This window comes from Lepisma saccharinum, chromosome 25 (assembly GCF_977018435.1).
Source record: "Lepisma saccharinum chromosome 25, izLepSacc3.1, whole genome shotgun sequence".
Lineage (NCBI taxonomy): Eukaryota > Metazoa > Arthropoda > Insecta > Zygentoma > Lepismatidae > Lepisma > Lepisma saccharinum.
In genome coordinates this window covers 14,465,390-14,483,828 of record NC_139253.1, presented here as the reverse complement: position 1 = coordinate 14,483,828, position 18,439 = coordinate 14,465,390, and positions in this window count along the sequence as shown.

The window sequence follows — 18,439 nt, the reverse complement described above, 5'->3', positions numbered from 1 at the left end:
TAGATTACGTGTAGACAACGCATGTAGACGTAAACTTATAGTCTACGGCACATCACTGGGCATTCACTAACATTGAAAGATTATTTTCAGCATATAAGATGATCCTCACAGACAAAATTACGGAGTTTGACTGTAGATCACACGAAAACAAATTTTTGCCTAACTATACGGCGAAGAGTGGATTCTAATATAAAATTTCCAATGTTAAGTTCTGCCATCGCCGTACGGTTAGGCAACACACACAACGTTATGCAAGATAGAGCGTATTTCAGGATATAGGTGACCCATTTTCATTGCCGGTGACTATACCTAATAAGCATTTTTCAGGAATATTGAACTATATAAAGTTTTTCTGAACCTACTTCAGGATTTATCGAGCCTAACTTAAAATTTTTAGGACCTATTATAGGATTTTTATAACCTATTTTAATATAGTTAGAGCCTATTTTAGGAACCTAAAAGCACACCTTTTAGAATCCGAGGTCTACTAATTTCTTGCAGTGGTACAACATTTACAGTGTCTTGTCTCCTTTCTATCTCTTATTACTTGCAGTGGTACAAACATTTACAGTGACTTGTCTCCTTTCTATCTCTTATTACTTACAGTGGTACAACATTTACAGCGACTTGTCTCCTTTCTATCTCTTATTACTTGCAGTGGTACAACATTTACAGCGGCTTGTCTCCTTTCTATCTCTTATTACTTACAGTGGTACAACATTTACAGCGACTTTTCTCCTTTCTATCTCTTATTACTTGCAGTGGTACAACATTTACAGCGACTTGTCTCCTTTCTATCTCTTATTACTTGCAGTGGTACAGCATTTACAGCGACTTGTCTCCTTTCTATCTCTTATTACTTGCAGTGGTACAACATTTACAGCGACTTGTCTCCTTTCTATCTCTTATTACTTGCAGTGGTACAACATTTACAGCGACTTGTCTCCTTTCTATCTCTTATTACTTGCAGTGGTACAACACTTACAGCGACTTGTCTCCTTTCTATCTCTTATTACTTGCAGTGGTACAACACTTACAGCGACTTGTCTCCTTTCTATCTCTTATTACTTGCAGTGGTACAACACTTACAGCGACTTGTCTCCTTTCTATCTCTTATTACTTGCAGTGGTACAACACTTACAGCGACTTGTCTCCTTTCTATCTCTTATTACTTGCAGTGGTACAACACTTACAGCGACTTGTCTCCTTTCTATCTCTTATTACTTGCAGTGGTACAACATTTACAGCGACTTGTCTCCTTTCTATCTCTTATTACTTGCAGTGGTACAACAATTACAGCGACTTGTCTCCTTTCTATCTCTTATTACTTGCAGTGGTACAACACTTACAGCGACTTGTCTCCTTTCTATCTCTTATTACTTGCAGTGGTACAACACTTACAGCGACTTGTCTCCTTTCTATCTCTTATTACTTGCAGTGGTACAACACTTACAGCGACTTGTCTCCTTTCTATCTCTTATTACTTGCAGTGGTACAACATTTACAGCGACTTGTCTCCTTTCTATCTCTTATTACTTGCAGTGGTACAACAATTACAGCGACTTGTCTCCTTTCTATCTCTTATTACTTGCAGTGGTACAACATTTACAGCGTATAACGGTCAAATATTGAGTGACAAGTAATTAATCTAATTGCCCGTTAGTAGGAATTAATTGCAATTGGTAATATTAATATCCGTCGCGAATACAGGTGTCTAGCGAACTGTCTTAGCCAGCACTAGCTTGCTCAACCACCATTTTCGCCCGAATTCGGATTTACATGCATTCTTATGGGAATAGCAAGAAAAATGCAACTTCTAAACCAATGGACCGAATTGGATGAGATTTTAACCAGCGGAAGACCACATCATGAAAGTACTGATTCCAAGATTTGAGCCTAATCAGAACAGAAATACGGGAGTTATGAATTATTAAAGATTCATCGTTGAATTGAAAGGGAGACGCTACCCTACTGAGTTGCCCTTGCTTTCCGTGACTGAATACAATAGAGGAAGATTTAACCTAATCTCTGCGCGAGGGGCTGATACCAGAGGTTAAGGACCGGAGTGAGCATTGACCAGGATAGGAGGACAACGGTCAAAGCACCAGAAACAATAAACAAGCACCTGATCATAGAGGGTACAGCGTCACTACGTTCAAATCTGGAATATAAGGGATGATTTGGAATAGCGAGAGACAGTTTTGCACAGTTTTGCCTACAATCGCCACCGGAGTGTGAGCTACGCGCGACCAAGCTGCGAGTTGCAAGCAGACTCGAGGTCTGGATTTGTTTTTCCTCGAGTGAGTGTTTCAGAGCCATGGAGTAGAGCAGAATAGAACCAGGGGGTCCTTCTCCCCCTCGCCGTCTACGCATCCGTGCACATACGTGTGGTTATGTGAGAATAACGCCAGACACGTCCACCTGTGTCAATCGTCCGAAACAACGTCCAAAGTAGTGAAAGTTAATAACATTTGATATCCATGTGAAACCGCGAATGGCTCATCGCGTATGTTCGTCTCACCGCCCAAGTCACGAATCTGTACTTACGAGTGACCGCGAAGAACTGACCTATTATTGCGCAAGTTGTCATATGGAGTCGACAGTGAACGTGTACCGTCCGGGACGTCCCTGCGAAGTGCACGAGTGAAGCCAGGATCCGATGATGCCAGATGGAGCCGCCGACTGATCCACTTTCGCCAACCAGGATAACCGTGAAGTACAACACTGGAGTGTGGAGGCCTTCCAGAACTGTAGGACCACTTTCACCCAACCCAGGTCAGAGGGAATGCAGCGAAGGTAAGATCCAACCATGTGCGTGTGTGAGAGAGATGACGCCTATCTACCGCGAATCTGCGTAAATCAAATCTTTGCATAACTTAAATCAGTGCTATGGCATCCCTAGGCATCGGTATTCCGGCGGAGTAAGCAATTTAAAGATGAGAGTTTATGTTAACAGCAAACAATAGTTCATTGAATATATTTATACCTTCAGAAAAGATAGAAGGGGTTCGCACAAGGAACAATTATTCACTTTATACTTAAAATCCTAAACGATAAATTGTAAAAGGCAATGTAGCCAAGACATAGCAAGAGTATGGTCAAAGTAGTAAATAATCTAACCTTTGTATTTGTCATATTGTCGCAATATGCCATAGAATGAGAGAATGAATGTGAGATCGAGTGAAAGAGGGCAAGATGTAATGTGTATTTATCTGTGCTTTAATATATATGTATGTTCAGAAACACCGTAGTATTATGTAACGTCATTTCAGGTACTTTAATTAAATCCTCCTAGGTTTATTCTCGGTAACTCCGACTGTTAGGCACTTATCCTGACCGTATTATAATTCATGTAATGTTTAATTCGCCCAGCAGGTGAGGCGAGCGATTCTTCGTTGTTGCGTTGCTAAGCTCAGTTCAGTTGAGTTAATTGAGTTATTTAGTTATTAAATTAGCAGCCCGTGACAAGCGACTTGTCTCCTTTCTATCTCTTATTACTTGTAGTGGTACAACACTTACAGCGACATGTCTCCTTTCTATCTCGTATTACTTGCAGTGGTACAACATTTACAGCGACTTGTCTCCTTTCTATCTCTTATTACTTGCAGTGGTACAACATTTACAGCGACTTGTCTCCTTTCTATCTCTTATTACTTGCAGTGGTACAACATTTACAGCGACTTGTCTCCTTTCTATCTCTTATTACTTGCAGTGGTACAATATTTACAGCGACTTGTCTCCTTTCTATCTCTTATTACTTGCAGTGGTACAATATTTACAGCGACTTGTCTCCTTTCTATCTCTTATTACTTGCAGTGGTACAACATTTACAGCGACTTGTCTCCTTTCTATCTCTTATTATTCTCTTCCTTTCTTGTCTCTCTATATTTCTTCCTGTTTCTTTCTTTCTTTCTCAGTCTCTCTTATCCTTCCCTCTCTTTCTTTCTTTGCATTTCTTCCTTCTTCTTTCTCTCTGCCTCTTCCTCATCTCCGTCTCTCATTTTATCCAACCCAACCCGTATGTCCGCTTATGCCACTTGCTTCTCCTCCACCCGAGAGAGAGAAAGAGAGAGAGAGAGAGCAATAGCAATATACAGTTACTCTGTGAAGACATTTGATCCTGAAGCTACTGTACTAAAGAAAACCGTCATATAATATCATGTCCTTTCCCATTAATGTCTGAGAACTGTAACAAATGAAGCTAAAGAAGCTATGGTTGAACTTATAACCAACTCAGGTGGTCTGCTAGGAGCTTCCACGGCCTGTATAGGAGAAAGTAGAATCGTATATCGCAGTTGGCGTTTTTTCTTACTGATCCTTCGCTCAGCGGCGCGCTCTGACGGAGGTAGCAAAAAAACACAATGGAGGCAACTCAATTTGATCCAGTCCATTACTAATGTAATTGTCACCGCTATGTAGAAGGTGGAAATGTGCTTTTTTTCTGTACTTAATTCCTCCGGCATCCGTTGTTATTTCTTGATTCCCCAATGAGAATGGAAGATAAGGTCACTGCCTTTCAAAGGCTGAAAAATAAATTACTGGGAAGCAAAAATGAAAAAGGAAATTAAAAAGATGTGTGAGGAACCCACACATAGTGAATAACGAAACGAACCTTAAGCCTCCTCTCTCTTTCATTGTTTTACCGTTTCTCTCTTTCTCTCCCTCTCTCGGCCTCCCACGCACACTTTCTGAGTTTCGTTCGTGTATAATATGGTCAAATATCCTTTACTGTGTAAGTAGTAACATATTTCCGCACATAGATCGATCGAAAGTTAAAGATAACAGTCGAATAATTTTCCTGTTTTACTGTGCCTGTCTAGAAACCATTGGCATTTAGATAGATACCGTCAAATATTTAGATTCTGGTGCAACATTTTAATAACAAAATTTACATTCATGTGCCTTCGTTACTGTTACGTACCCAATAGGGCCAAATAATGTAAATAGTCTGCAAAAGCGGAGTAGAGATGGCAGCACCAGGCGTGCAAGATTAAAAATTAACATAATATATGAGAATAACTATAAAAATAAGAATAAAACGAATGGGAAATATGAAAAACAATAAAATCTACTATATGAAGATAAAGAATAAATATAAAGAAATAAATTAATATATATATTCGATAAATCAAATCAGTGATCATATGTAAATTAATATCAGAATTAAAGAAGTCAAAGCACTGATACAAGTTTGTGTATCTGAACAGACATTGCATCTGTCTGATTGATTTACCATTCCCATAGCGGAAATTTTGTTTACATTAGTGGTGGCGCGTTCCAGTCGACGCCCCACAGCACTTTTGGTTGCGCGTATCAGTCGTTTGGCACCAAATATACACTCTGTTGTACCCAGTTAGTGTTGGCGCGTTCCAATCGCAGCTGCAAGGGAGGATATTAGTATAATTGCCTAAGCTTAAAGGAAGAAGGATAAAGAAATTCATTAAATCGTCAAAAACGTAAATCAATGGAAATCCAGAGGGAAGTTCACAAAGAAGACAAGAAGGAAGTCCAGAGAGAAGAATATACAAGTCAATAAAAGCATATTGAGATGAAAATCGACTGTGATTTAAAATTACAGAAGAATGTATCTTATCATGTAAATATTCTGATTCCATGTATTCTGTGTTCGAATAATACGTATATACGTTTAAACGTCTCAATTGGAAATCATCTCTGGTTTCGTTGTCTACAAAGAACCCTACCCTGATGATATGCTAGCTGAGGTTTAAAATTAAGATATATGCACCTTGCACCAAATAGAGGTAGCATTACTAACATTTAAAGTCTTGTACAACTTATACACGCTTTAACAAAACCATTTAGCTTCTTATTCACAATTCAGCAGCAACATTTAAATTCTTATGCATTTTTACCAATAACATATGTTCTTGTACACTATTTACCAACTTGGTGGAGGCACTTTGCACGTTCACTTTAAACTGTAGGTCAGCAAAAATGGGCTTAAAACAACAATTCAGTCAAATCAGTCAGTTCTTTACCAAGAACATTTATATTCTGAGACAATCTTTGGCAAGAACATTTAAACTCTTATACACTTTTTACCAAGAACATTTAGATTCTTATACCCTCTTTGCAAGAACATTTAGATTCTTATATCCTCTTTGCAAGAACATTTAGATTCTTATACCTTTTTGCAAGAACATGTAGATTCTTATACCCTCTTTGCAAGAACATTTAGATTCTTACACACACTTTACCAAGAACATTTATTCTTATACACATTTTACCAAGAACATTTAGATTCTTTGCACCCTTTACAAAGAATATGTATATTCTTATTCACCATTTACCAAGACGTTTACATTCTTATGCACTATTTACCAATAACATTTAGATTCTTATCGAGATTATACACTGTCCAATCTTCCGATACAGAATATGAAACTCAGAAGAAGCCTTCTTGCCCAAGTCTTCCCATTCAATTGATCACCTCTCGCAGCCATAATTCAGACGAACCAATTTCTATAAGGGTGATAAATCTCGGGAACCAAAGGGCGAAAAATGCTCCAAGATGAAAGGCAACAGACTGGAGGCTACAAATTTATTACAAAGGCCCCGATTTCCTTCTTGCTTTGTTCCCCGCCGCTCCAAGGGAGAGCTTTCATTTATTCCTCGTCGTGGTCCATCCTTGGAGGTCTTTGGCCATTAAGAAGTTATTACGTACCCAGATTGAGAGAGAAGGCAAAACATTATGACGATAGAGTTATAGGAAGAGCGTGTACGGCAGGTGGTGGCCGGTTGATGTGAAGGACACTACTTTCTTAGTCTGGGATAACCATTAACGACCGGTTTCAGTGTTGCTAACTATAGAAAATAGTACCAAATCTAATTTCTGTGAGAAATTTTGCATGGGTTTTAAGATATCTGCGACCCCTTTAATAGCATTAGGCTGTTCCGAATTCCAGAACCGTAGTCAGAGTTGGGGAAAAGAATAATTAAGAACATTTCTGCTTTCCTGGCGAAGGTGGTGATTCTAGATTGTAATAATAGGTATTTTCGTCATTTGCAATATCTGTCGGCTAAGTGAGTTTGTTTAAAGTCCACTTGTATGACAGAAAGGCTAATCGAGACTGGACTTGCCGTTTAAAGTGGGATCAGAACCACTATGTGTCTCCACCGGGTGTCACACACGGGACCCCTTATTTACAACGCGAGGACGTTACCACTACGCCATCCAAATAGCTGTTGGCTTGTACTCAAGGGTTCGGTTGCATTTCAATGATTGATTTACGATATTTTGTTTATTTCACCAGCTTTTCTGCCAATCTTGACTAATCGCGAAGATGGGGATAATGATGAAATTGATGAAGCGACAATCGCAAAGAACACCATTGCCCAGGCCGGGATTCCAACACTGGGCCCCTGGCCTCGTAGCGTGATGTGCTAACCACTCCGCCACGGGGGTTGGCAATTAGTCGTAGTTCATCTCCTAGGCATGATAGATTTTGTACGCAAAGAATAGGCAAAGAATAGTCACTATTTTGAAATGTGTTTGGAATTATGAAAAATGCGTATGCCGCGAAGAATTAGCGCGTCTACACTTTCGCTTGTTTCGTTCCCATTCAAAATGTCGCTTCATCACTGAACAGAATTTTGTTGATTCTTCCACGTTTATCGTCAGTGATATAGGTCTGAAGTGGTAAAGATAACAACATAAACCAATCAATATTTTGTAAATACATACATTTACACTAAATATTCACATCTTTGTGACACCATAGCATTAAAACAAACACCTAATATCACGGAAATAGATAGTGACTTTTGAGGCACCCTGTATACGGAATCAACTATTGAAATCGACACGTGCATTTAAATTTATGCTAGTACGAGTACTGTACTCACTACTCCTCGCACACCACGGTAAATTCGACCTTCATAGTCTCGCATGACCTTCTTTTATAAATAAAGCTGTTGTATGAGCGGAGGGAGGATGCTGTCCACAACCACCTCTCACCATTGTCTTAACGACAGAGATGCCCGTCAACTGAGGAACCTATCCAGAAGTTGATGTTGAGATCCAGAAACACGTTTAGTTTCTGGACCGATGCCACGTCTCAGACAGGCACCTAAGAGTAACGAGGGAAGGAGATGAACTGGGATGCAGGGAACAGGGATGGTTCCCTAGGGACGCTCCAGTCTAGATTGGGAGAGCACAGAGGGGACATGTCACATTTCAAAGATGCTGAACTTCCACGGCGCTACGATGATAATTTTGCTATCGTTTTCCCCACCTCGAGTGTTAAATCAGGTCCTCCAAGATGGGACACGGAGTTCCTGAAGGAAATTAGGGAAGCAAGGATTGTCTACACAACTCTTAACAGGTTGGCTCGCATGCAGCGAGCGTCGGGGAGGCTCACTTGCCCCCTGGAATAGTAAATAATGACTACTTTTTCTTTACTTCTCGCTTCTATATCTCTTCTCTTCTTGTATCTTCTTTCTAGCCTCTGATATTCTCTACTCTCTTTGTGCTTACTACATCTCGCCATTATCACTTATTTTTCTATTTTTTTCTACCGGTTTTCTGACTCTTCTTAATTACCTTTGTCTTTCTGTCGATTGGTCTTGTGTTACCTTATTTCCTTCTCTTCGTTTCTCTGTATCATTTTTTCTCTCTCAGTCTTGCTTCTCTCTGTCTCTCTCTCTCTCTCTCTCTCTCTCTCTCTTGCTTCTTTATTTTCTCATTTTAGCTTCTCTATTTTTTTCTTTTTACTTCTCTCTCTATCTGTCTTACTTCTTTAATCCTCTAGTTTTGCTTCCTTGCTTTTTCTATTTCTTGCTTCTCTATTTCTCTCTTTTTATCTTTCTTCTTTATTTAACTTTTTGCTTCTTATTTCTCTCTCTTTTTCGCTTCTTTATTTCTCTATCTTTTTCGCTTCTTTATTTCTCTCTCTTTTTCGCTTCCTTATTTCTCTCTCTTTTTCGCTTCTTTTTCTATCTCTTTTTCGCTTCTTTATTTCTATCTCTTTTTCGCTTCTTTACTTCTCTCTCTTTTTCGCTTCTTTGTTTCGCTCTATCTTTTGCTTCTTTGTTTCTCTCTATTTGTATTTTATTTCTCTCTTTCTCTCTGTCTTGCTTCTTTATTCTCTCTCTCTATCTTACTTCTTTACTCCTCTCTCTTTCTTGTTTCTTTATTTATCTTTCTTTCCTCCCTAACTTGTTCATTATTTCTCTTCTTTGCTTCTTTATTTCTCTCTCTTTCTTGATTTTTAATTCTCTCTCTTTCTCTTTGTCCTGCTTCGTTATTTCTCCCTTTCTTTTCTTTTTCTTCCTTCTCTCTCCTTTTCTCTATCTCGATTCTTTGTATCTCTCCCTATCTCTTTTGCTTCTTATTTCTCTCTCCCTTTCTTGGTTCTTTATCTCTCTCTCTCTCTTCCTCTGTTTTCAATATTCTTTATTTCTCTCCACCGATATAGTAATATTTTGTATCTACGAGTACATTTCGGGCACTCTAGTCCCATAACCCCCCCTCTCAATACTCAACTAGTTTTAACTACTAATCTAGTACTCCTTCAGCTGATAATTCCTTATAACTATATAGATAACACCAACCTGTATTAATCAAGGGCTCTAGAAACGAGCTAGAAGCCAGCACAAACATTTAAACGAAGTTGTTAGAAGCGATCAAGCAGAGATGACGATCTTAGCTAGAAAGAATTCTGCACGAAAGCCCTGCACATCATTAAAAGTTATATCCAATTATCAAGTGCAAACTCGCTGGAACTTTCGCCATTTATGTCACTCGTAGATGTCGCTGCATTGCTGCAAGTTTTCGTCCAAATTAGTCGCACTTTTCAGTTCCACATGATGATTGTGGAAGTTTCGAGAGTTGCGTCACAATAATGCCTTTTGTAGTCATACCACTAGTTAGTTTCTAGAATAGTGCAGAGTGTCTCCATATGGTTGCTAGTGTGTGACAACTTGTTCATTAAAAGTGTATATGTACTCTCATGTACAAAATCTTTCCCTCTTTTACGTACACATACAGTACATCTCAACAGAGTGTTTAATTCTGTTCTCACTATTAGTTTAATTTTTCTATTCATCATCGATGTTTTTATTTTAATTTTCTGTAAATTGCTTTGTGTCTATTATACAGGGTGTTCCATTTACAACGCAACCCGAAGTTGGGGATAGTAAAACTTTTGAACCGGAAGTGGTACACATATAATCCTTATACCAAATTAAAGCCTAGTTCGTGCATATATTTTTAAACCGGGGAACATTGATTGAATTTCATTAGTGTCCACTCAGTGTTGCCAGATGTAACGGGAAGTGTAAATATTTTTTTTTTTTTACAAAGCATGAAAATGGCACATAACACACATGTACGGACATGCCATCGGTAATTTTCAGTTTTGTTAGGTGGATTAGCTTGGCATCTATGGCAATGAAAAAAGAAATGTTCATTTCTACCTATTGCCAATCGGATGAGGCGTCTTTAAGGGGAAACTATGAAAATCGTTGTTTTTAGAAATTAAGATTGTGCATTGGCAACACTGCTGGTGTTTCAGTGCCACAAAATGTGTGTTTCGAAACTGTATACATCATGCAATTACTGAAAACAATAAAATAGAAACTTGGAAATCTTCATGAAAATTGTGTTACTTACATGCATCTGGCAACCATGCGATGAGATTACATTTTCCCCCGCTTGGAAAGAAACAGAGGAAAGGCCAGTCGTGTTCTCATGACATGGTAAAATTTCATTTACACTTCCCGTCACATCTGGCAACACTGCGTGGACACTAATGAAATCTAATCCTTGTTCCCCGGTTTAACAATATATGCATGAACTAGGCTTCAATTTGGTATAAGAATTATATGTGTAACACTTCCGGTTCAAAAGTTGTATTATCTCCAACTCCGGGTTGCGTTGTAAGTGGAACACCCAGTATTTTCTAATTTTCCTCGCCATTACTTCCATTCCTTCTTTCCTCGTTTCGTTCTCTGTCTCTCACACTCTCGCTCTTGTTGCCTACATCTGAATTTCTTGCTGTCACTGGTTCTCTCTTTCTCTTTATCTGTATCTGTGTATCTTTGTCTCTCTCTCTCTCTCTCCTAGACTGCCCCTGTTCATCGCTCGCTCATAGTCTTTTTCTCTCTTTGACTGCATCTGTGTTTCTTGCTGTGTCTTTCTCTCTCTCTCTCTTTCTTGGTGAATCAATGGCTTTCGCGTTCTCCCTCGCTTCCTTTCTTTGTGTGTCTTCATCTGTGTTATTCACATACTCTCTCTCTCTCTCTCTCTCTTCCTTTCTTTTATTGTCTTCATGTGTGTCACTCTTTCTGACTATTTTTTTCTGCATCTCTCTTTCATTTAGGCAGGATCACTATCTCTCTTTATCTTTCTCTCTCTCTTTGTGTATCTGCATTTATGTCTCTTCTCTTGTCACCGTCTATCTGTGTGTAAATGAATTTTCTCCTTCCATTTTCTCTGTGTATATCTTCCTATCTTGGAGGGAGGAGCAATACTCAAGTAGTCTGAATGTGGACACATGTTGAAATTTCTGGGATGGAGAAAAGTGACGGCTCAAGAGACAACGTGTTTTCAGGGTAGCCTGAATTCGATTCGAGAGTAATGTCTATATTACTTAATTTATTATATTTTTTAAACTTCAAGAATGTATGATCGATCTTCATGGTATAATGATCGGCATGCACCACCACACCAGAGATTCTGTGTTAGATTACGGACAACTTTTTAAAAAAGAAGAAAAGCTGTTTAAAGTAAGACGAATAAAAATATTACTTTTTTATTAGTTCTGTTTTTTTTAAAGTAGATGTCATGGTTTTGACAAATGAGCAAACTACATGGAAGAACATGGAATATAAGAAGGAATTAAAAGTGTAAAAAGTAGAGAAAAGAAATAACAATGTCGTTATGATAAAGAATTTGAAGAAGAATTAATATAAAAAATGAGACAAAGAGATAAAAATTAGAAATATGTAGGCTAAGATAAAAAATAATGCAGAACCATCGTCAAAAACATGAAAACAATAGCAAAGAATAACATGAAAGAGACTAATGAAAATTACAACAGGAAAGGGTAAGAATTGCCTCAAAAGAATAAGGAAAATGGACAAAAGGAAGAGAATGATAAAACCTGGAGCGTGACACGGAGGTCTTATAACTTTCACCTTATCTAAAATGAGACAAGTTTACCGCCAAGATCCTCCTCTTCTCCCGAGTAACTTACCCCAACTTTCTACTCAATTAACTCCAAGTAACTCAGTTCGCTGTAATCTTCCATTACTCAAACTTCCGTGCATTTAAGCGCGACACCTCGGGGAGATGCAAAAGAGTAAGGTCGTGGGATGTCTTCCAGACGAAGCGCGCCTCTCTCCGTGAATTTTTGGAACTTCCGGCAAGATGTCTGTATCCGGCTTATGCTCTAGTCCTCTATGGATATTAACTAGTCTCTGTATGAGAATACAGCTGTTGGAGCAGTGGCGGATTAAGGTCCCTATGTCGCGGGGTGATGGACTCAACACTATGGCCTCCTTTAGTTCTCGCCCATTGGGTTCAAGGAAGGTTGTGTTAGTTTTAGTCGACTTGGGACTGATCACTTTAAGTGATCGCTTAAGTTTAGTCCTCAAGAGGGATGGTCCTGTAATTGCATACCTCAGGAGGGACCTAGGTTTAGACTTGAAGAGAGGTGTTGACTTAATTTTAGACCTCTACAGGGGCGATCGTTTCGTTTTATGCCTAATTTTAGACTTCGAGAGGTGTTCAAGTATTTTTATACCTCTAAAGAGGCGATCTCTTCGTTTTATATCTCAAGAGGGGTAATCTCCTATTTTTAGATATCAAGAGATATCGCTTAATTTTGGACCTCTAGAGGGGCGATCGGTAAATTTTGACGTCAGAAAGGAGTATTAGTTAGTTGTTAGGTCCCAAGAGCGACGATCATTTGCTTTTAGACAGCAGTGCAACTTGAGGCCTAACTTTTGGAGTACAGAACGTGAACCTCGGGGTCCTCCCTTGCCTCCCAAGTTACGTCTACGGTTTTACATCTTAAGAGGGTTGATCACTTACTTTTAGACCTGAGAAAGTGAGAAATTTCAACATTTACTACAAGTAAATTTATGTAGTAATAACAGTCTTAATTATTTTACCTCGTTTATATAACTCTTATATCTGTTCTCAAAGTGAAACAATGTCGAGGATAAACACTACAAAAACAAGACAGAAGATTAAAAGTTGTACATCAGAGTCCTCTATTGGACGCCGAATTATTAAAGGTTGCACAGCACGTTAATCAACTTCGAAATATCCTATTCATTGAAAATTTACGCATCAAAAATTTCCTTACAAATTCGATTCTGATGCAATTGAAGCGGATAAATATTATGCAAGAATTTCATTCCGTCTCCATTCTGGCGTAAAAAATGCTGCAATATATTGGTGGAATTCATGTGGGTAATGTTTATGTAATTCAGTTCGTTCCGGCTATATGATTGGATGCACTAAACAGGAAAACAAATGCAACAAATGTTATTTCCCGCAGTAAATATGTTTAACTCATTGTTCAATGTATTTAAAAATGTGTGAAATTGGAATCAACTAATTTGTAGTCATTCATATTCATCTGTATTGGTTTAAATTTTTGTTTCAAGTTCACTTTTATGTGCATACGGGCTAATCGAAAGTGGACCTACAGTTTTAAGTGGGATCCGATTTAGTGTGGAATATGGATTCACCAGGAATGGAGTCCGGTACCTCTTGACTACAAGGCTATGAAGTTACCTTATCAATTATAATAACAAACTCACAACAAGCGATCATACATTGATGGCCATTTATAGTGTAGATCTGCTGTGTATTTCAATAGTAATAATGTTAATTTACTTATGCAAATTAGATACTAGCTAATATTGTCACAATACATTGTTTTCAAGTATAAGAGACTTGCATTCCGTTTTCTTTCTTGTATATATTCGTAATTAATAATACCTAAAGTTTATTGTAATTGCATGAAAATTAATGTCAGTTTTACAGGACCATGGCTAAAGAAATGTAAAGACCCATCTGGCGGTTGATACATGAAACACTACATGCTAAGCGATACGATGATCATGCTAGTTGAAGCTGATCAAAGAAGTAACGGGCAACAGTCATGTACTGATACGGGATTGAACGTTAAATCTTCGTAGGCAATTTCTGTGGCAGAGAAGTTTTGAACAATTTGTAGGTAAGTGTACCTTTTACGACATATCCCTACCATTCTGTTAGAATATTTCTTATTTTATGTCGTTTTCTCCCTTTCAAGGCTAATCGCGACGATATTCGAACTAGGAGACTTTTGCATTTGCCACATATTTCGCTCTCTTTCGCAATGTTCTTTCCTTCATTGTTCGTCTGTCTTTCTCTCCAATCGGTAATAGTTACAAAATTTGATTTCTTGTGACTTTTCTTACTTAGCGTTAATTTTCTGCCACCTTTGGCTAATCGTGATCATGAGGATGAATAATATGATGGAATTGATGAAGGGACACTAACCAATAACATCCATGCCCATGCCTGGATTCGAACCCGGGACCACAGGAGTCAGCGCGGTATTCTAACCACTCCACAAAGGAGGGCATCAGTAGTTACAAAATAATAACATTAACAAACTGTATAAAGGAATAGAATGTAATCGAGACTGAAAAAAATTATAACTAGTACACAAAAATAACATGAACATTTTTAACCCTTAGTAAAAAAAATAGTGATTGGAGATATACGTTAAGTGTGGTATTTGCAAACGATTATGTCACATTCCATGAAATAGTCACGTAATAGTCCTTTTCTTATATATATATATGGTCCGTAAATGAGGATTGAGCTGTTTATCTAACCTGTTTTCCATGATCACCGCTGCCTTTTGCACGAAATGTGACGTCAGCACTTTCAATCCCCACATACCTACCTGATAGCTTATTTGTTTAATTTTTTAACCGATCGTTAAACTTGGTATGATACTTTCGTGACACCCTGTGCTACAAATGTAGTTTTTGGGGGATATCCTGCTTTTCCTCAACCGGCTTTGCTGGCGAGTACTGCTGGTTGCATACCAATCAGGATCGAGCTCGAAATTAGCTACGCTGCCCTTTTTTTCAGTTAAGCATTCCCCTGCTGAAAATAGCTGGATGATCTCCATTTATACACCCCCTCTGTCATCACACTCTTTCTTTTCCCCTCAAGATAATCTCCGGTCATAAATTCAGTTAGTTGGGGTCGCCACTTCCCCCCCCCCCCCTCTCGCAACAAACATGGGCTTTCATGCCAACGTCTTTTCTTTCTTTAATGCCCCTGACTGGTAAATGTCGAGCCCACGAGAACCCGACCAGAATTTACATTTGCGTGTGGCTCAAAGTGAAATGTTTAATTACACGTCATCCAGCGCAGGCACCCAGTTGGCACGGGATCTCCTTCGATCTTGGTGTTCGGTTCATATGGCAGCCTGCCTCTTTGCCTGGGTTTTGGCCTCGACCTGTTCACACCACCCTTCTCGGAGATGCATGGCAATTTTTTCCTCCTTGGGTGTTCCGTCTTCAGATTGGTTTGGTAGCTCTTCGAGTTGTTCTGACGAAGAATTACTTTTCACTCATTCTGTCCTCTTCTCTTGTTCCACTGCCCTCCACTCATCGCAACTCCTCTTCACTCCACCGTATTACCTCCCTCTTTTCTCTTCTTTCCCCTCCCCTTCCTCCTATACTCTGTACTCTATTTCTCTCCGCTCGTCTCCAATCCACTCCATTCTTCCCTTCTATTCTTCATTCCACTCGTCTTCTCTCCACTCCTCTCGTATCTATTTTATCCCATTCCTTTTCCACCCCCTTTTCCACTACTCTACTCCATTCCTCTTCCATCGTCTCAAATCCACTCCACTCTTCCCTATCCCTTCTCTTCTCCTCTACTCTTCACTCCCCTTGCCTTATTGTCTCCTACCTAATCCACTCCACTCCCTTCCTTCCCTTCCCCTTCCGACTCTACTATTCACTTCATTCAACTACTCTCTTTTCTTCTCCAATCTACTCTCTCTTTTTCCTTCTCCATCTCATCTCCTCTACTCTTCATTCTACTTCACTTTTCTTCTTTCTTCTCCCATCATACCCAATCCACGTTACTCCTCCCTTTCTCCCATCTTCACCGTCTTCACTCCACTTCTCTGCTCACTACTCTTTTATATTTACACCACCTCATCGTGTATCTCTTCATATTAATTTAGTTTCTTTATTTTGTTTTCATATCTCTGCTTTTTTCACACTGTTTTTAATTCTCACTTTTTCTGTCACATTATTTAATTTTCTCATTCCTTCCTAGTTTTATGTGTGTTTTAAATTTTCTTTTTTTCCCATGCCCCCTCTCTTCATTTCGTTTGATATTTCGGATTTTTATTTATCTTTCCTTTTTTTAACAGTTTCGTTATTTCGTTACCCTCATTTTTTTCTGTTAAATGAAAACAAATATGAGTGTACACAAGCAATGAGGTTCGAGCAGCTTCAAAAGATTTTTTTTTTTCCTTCTTTAAATAACACACTTCCAAAAAGGCCTGAACACCACGGTTAACACTCCAACGACGTTGCATGTTTCTCCAACCAGGCATGCACCTTTTTTCCTCCACCGAACGATTTGTGAAACTCCCAACCCGTTATGAAACTCTAACTCGCATTGGGCGGTTATTGAAGTTTCAGGTCTCTATTGTTGGAGTCCCGCAAAAAACTACTGCCAATGGAAACAATAGCTTCTCTCTTTTTCTGTCGCTTCATTCTCTCTCTGTTTCTTTGTTCGTGGCTATAATCGGCTACGTTCCGCTGTAGGCGAGAAAACAAACGCTATTTAATATTTTTTCCACGCTCTTTGCAGGAGTTTCCATGGCTTTTATCATCGCGTGTTTATTCTCCTCTTCACCCTATCCTTTATTGCTCAGTTCCTCTTCTTCACGGGGGCGTCGCCAGCGGGTGGGCGAGGAGGGGTTCTGCCCTGCCCAAGTAAAATAGCCTACGTGGGGAATTTTCGATATATAAGTTATACTAAAGGCAGAATAACACTCACGTAGGTAGGAACAGAGAGACTAAATTGTGTGCGTGTGTGTGTGTGCGATGAAAGAGGGTAAAGACAAACTAAGAGGGAAAATGTGGAAAGAGAGAGAGGAAGGAAATGATAGAACGGTAGAGAAAGAAATGAAGAGAGAAATTGGAAAGATGAAGATCGAGGATAACAGATGAAGAAATATAGGGAGACAGGAAAGAGAACGAAGGAAAGGTGTAATGGAATTGGAAGGGAAAGAGAAAGAATAAGATGCAGAAATGAAGATGGTTGGTTGGTTGATTTGGCGTTTTAAGTCCACTTTATGCACAGTAAGGCTAATCGGGACTGGACCTACAGTTTAAAGTGGAATTCGAACCACTATGTGCCTCCACAGGGCATCGAACCCGGGACCCCTTACAGAAATAAAGAGAGAGAAGACATAAAAGGAGGAAGAAACTGAGGAAGAAAGAGAACGAAAGGAAGGAATAAAGGAATTGAGAGAGAGTGAAATGAGAAGAATTTGAGCAAAAATGAATAGAAAGGGGTAGAAACTAAGGAAGAAAGATCGAAAGGGAGGAATGATGGAATTGAGAGAGAGAAATTTAAAGGATTAGAGACAGAAAGAAAAAGAAATGAAGAATAGAAAGAGGGAGAAACTGAGGAAGAATAAGAAAGAAACTGAGGAAGATAGAGAACAAAGAGAAGGGATAGATGAATTAAGGGAGAAAGGGAAAGAATGTGAGGCAGAAATAAAGAAAAAGAAGGCTACAGAAGGAGAAGCTGAGGAGGAGAGAGAACAAAAGGAAAGTATTAGGGAATTGAAAGGGACAGACAGAGGCGCAGAATTAAAGAGAAAGAAGGTTACAGAAAGAGAGGAAGAAAGGGGAAAGAAAATAGACAAAAATAAAGAGAGATAAGGCTATAGAAAAAGTGAGTAACTGAGGAAGAAAGGGAACGTTGAAGTATAAAATAAAGTATAGAGGTTGTGACGCCCTAGAACGAGGTCCCGTTCTCGTGTCGACTGTTTAAACACGTGGTCACGGCACAATGTTCACTATCCGTCCACCAATTGGCGTAGGTCTTCTAATTGAAAAGAGTCAGTTCAGGTATTAAAATATTGCAAACTGACCATCGAAAAGATGAGACATGTGTTCTTGAGAACTTCCGATTGCTACTGTAATGGCCTCCAAATAGCACTCTATAAGTTCGTTTCTTTAAGGTGCAGAAGAGGATTTTGGATGCGTGATAAACGGGGATATCCCTTTGATTTAATTTGTGTGAGGGTTTTAATATTTCGCGTGTGTTTTGGAAAACGTGGGGGAGGGATGTTTGGCGTGCTGAGAAACAAGTTAATCTCGACAAATGTGGGAGGAAAATCGGGCAGCACGAGAGCATAACCTC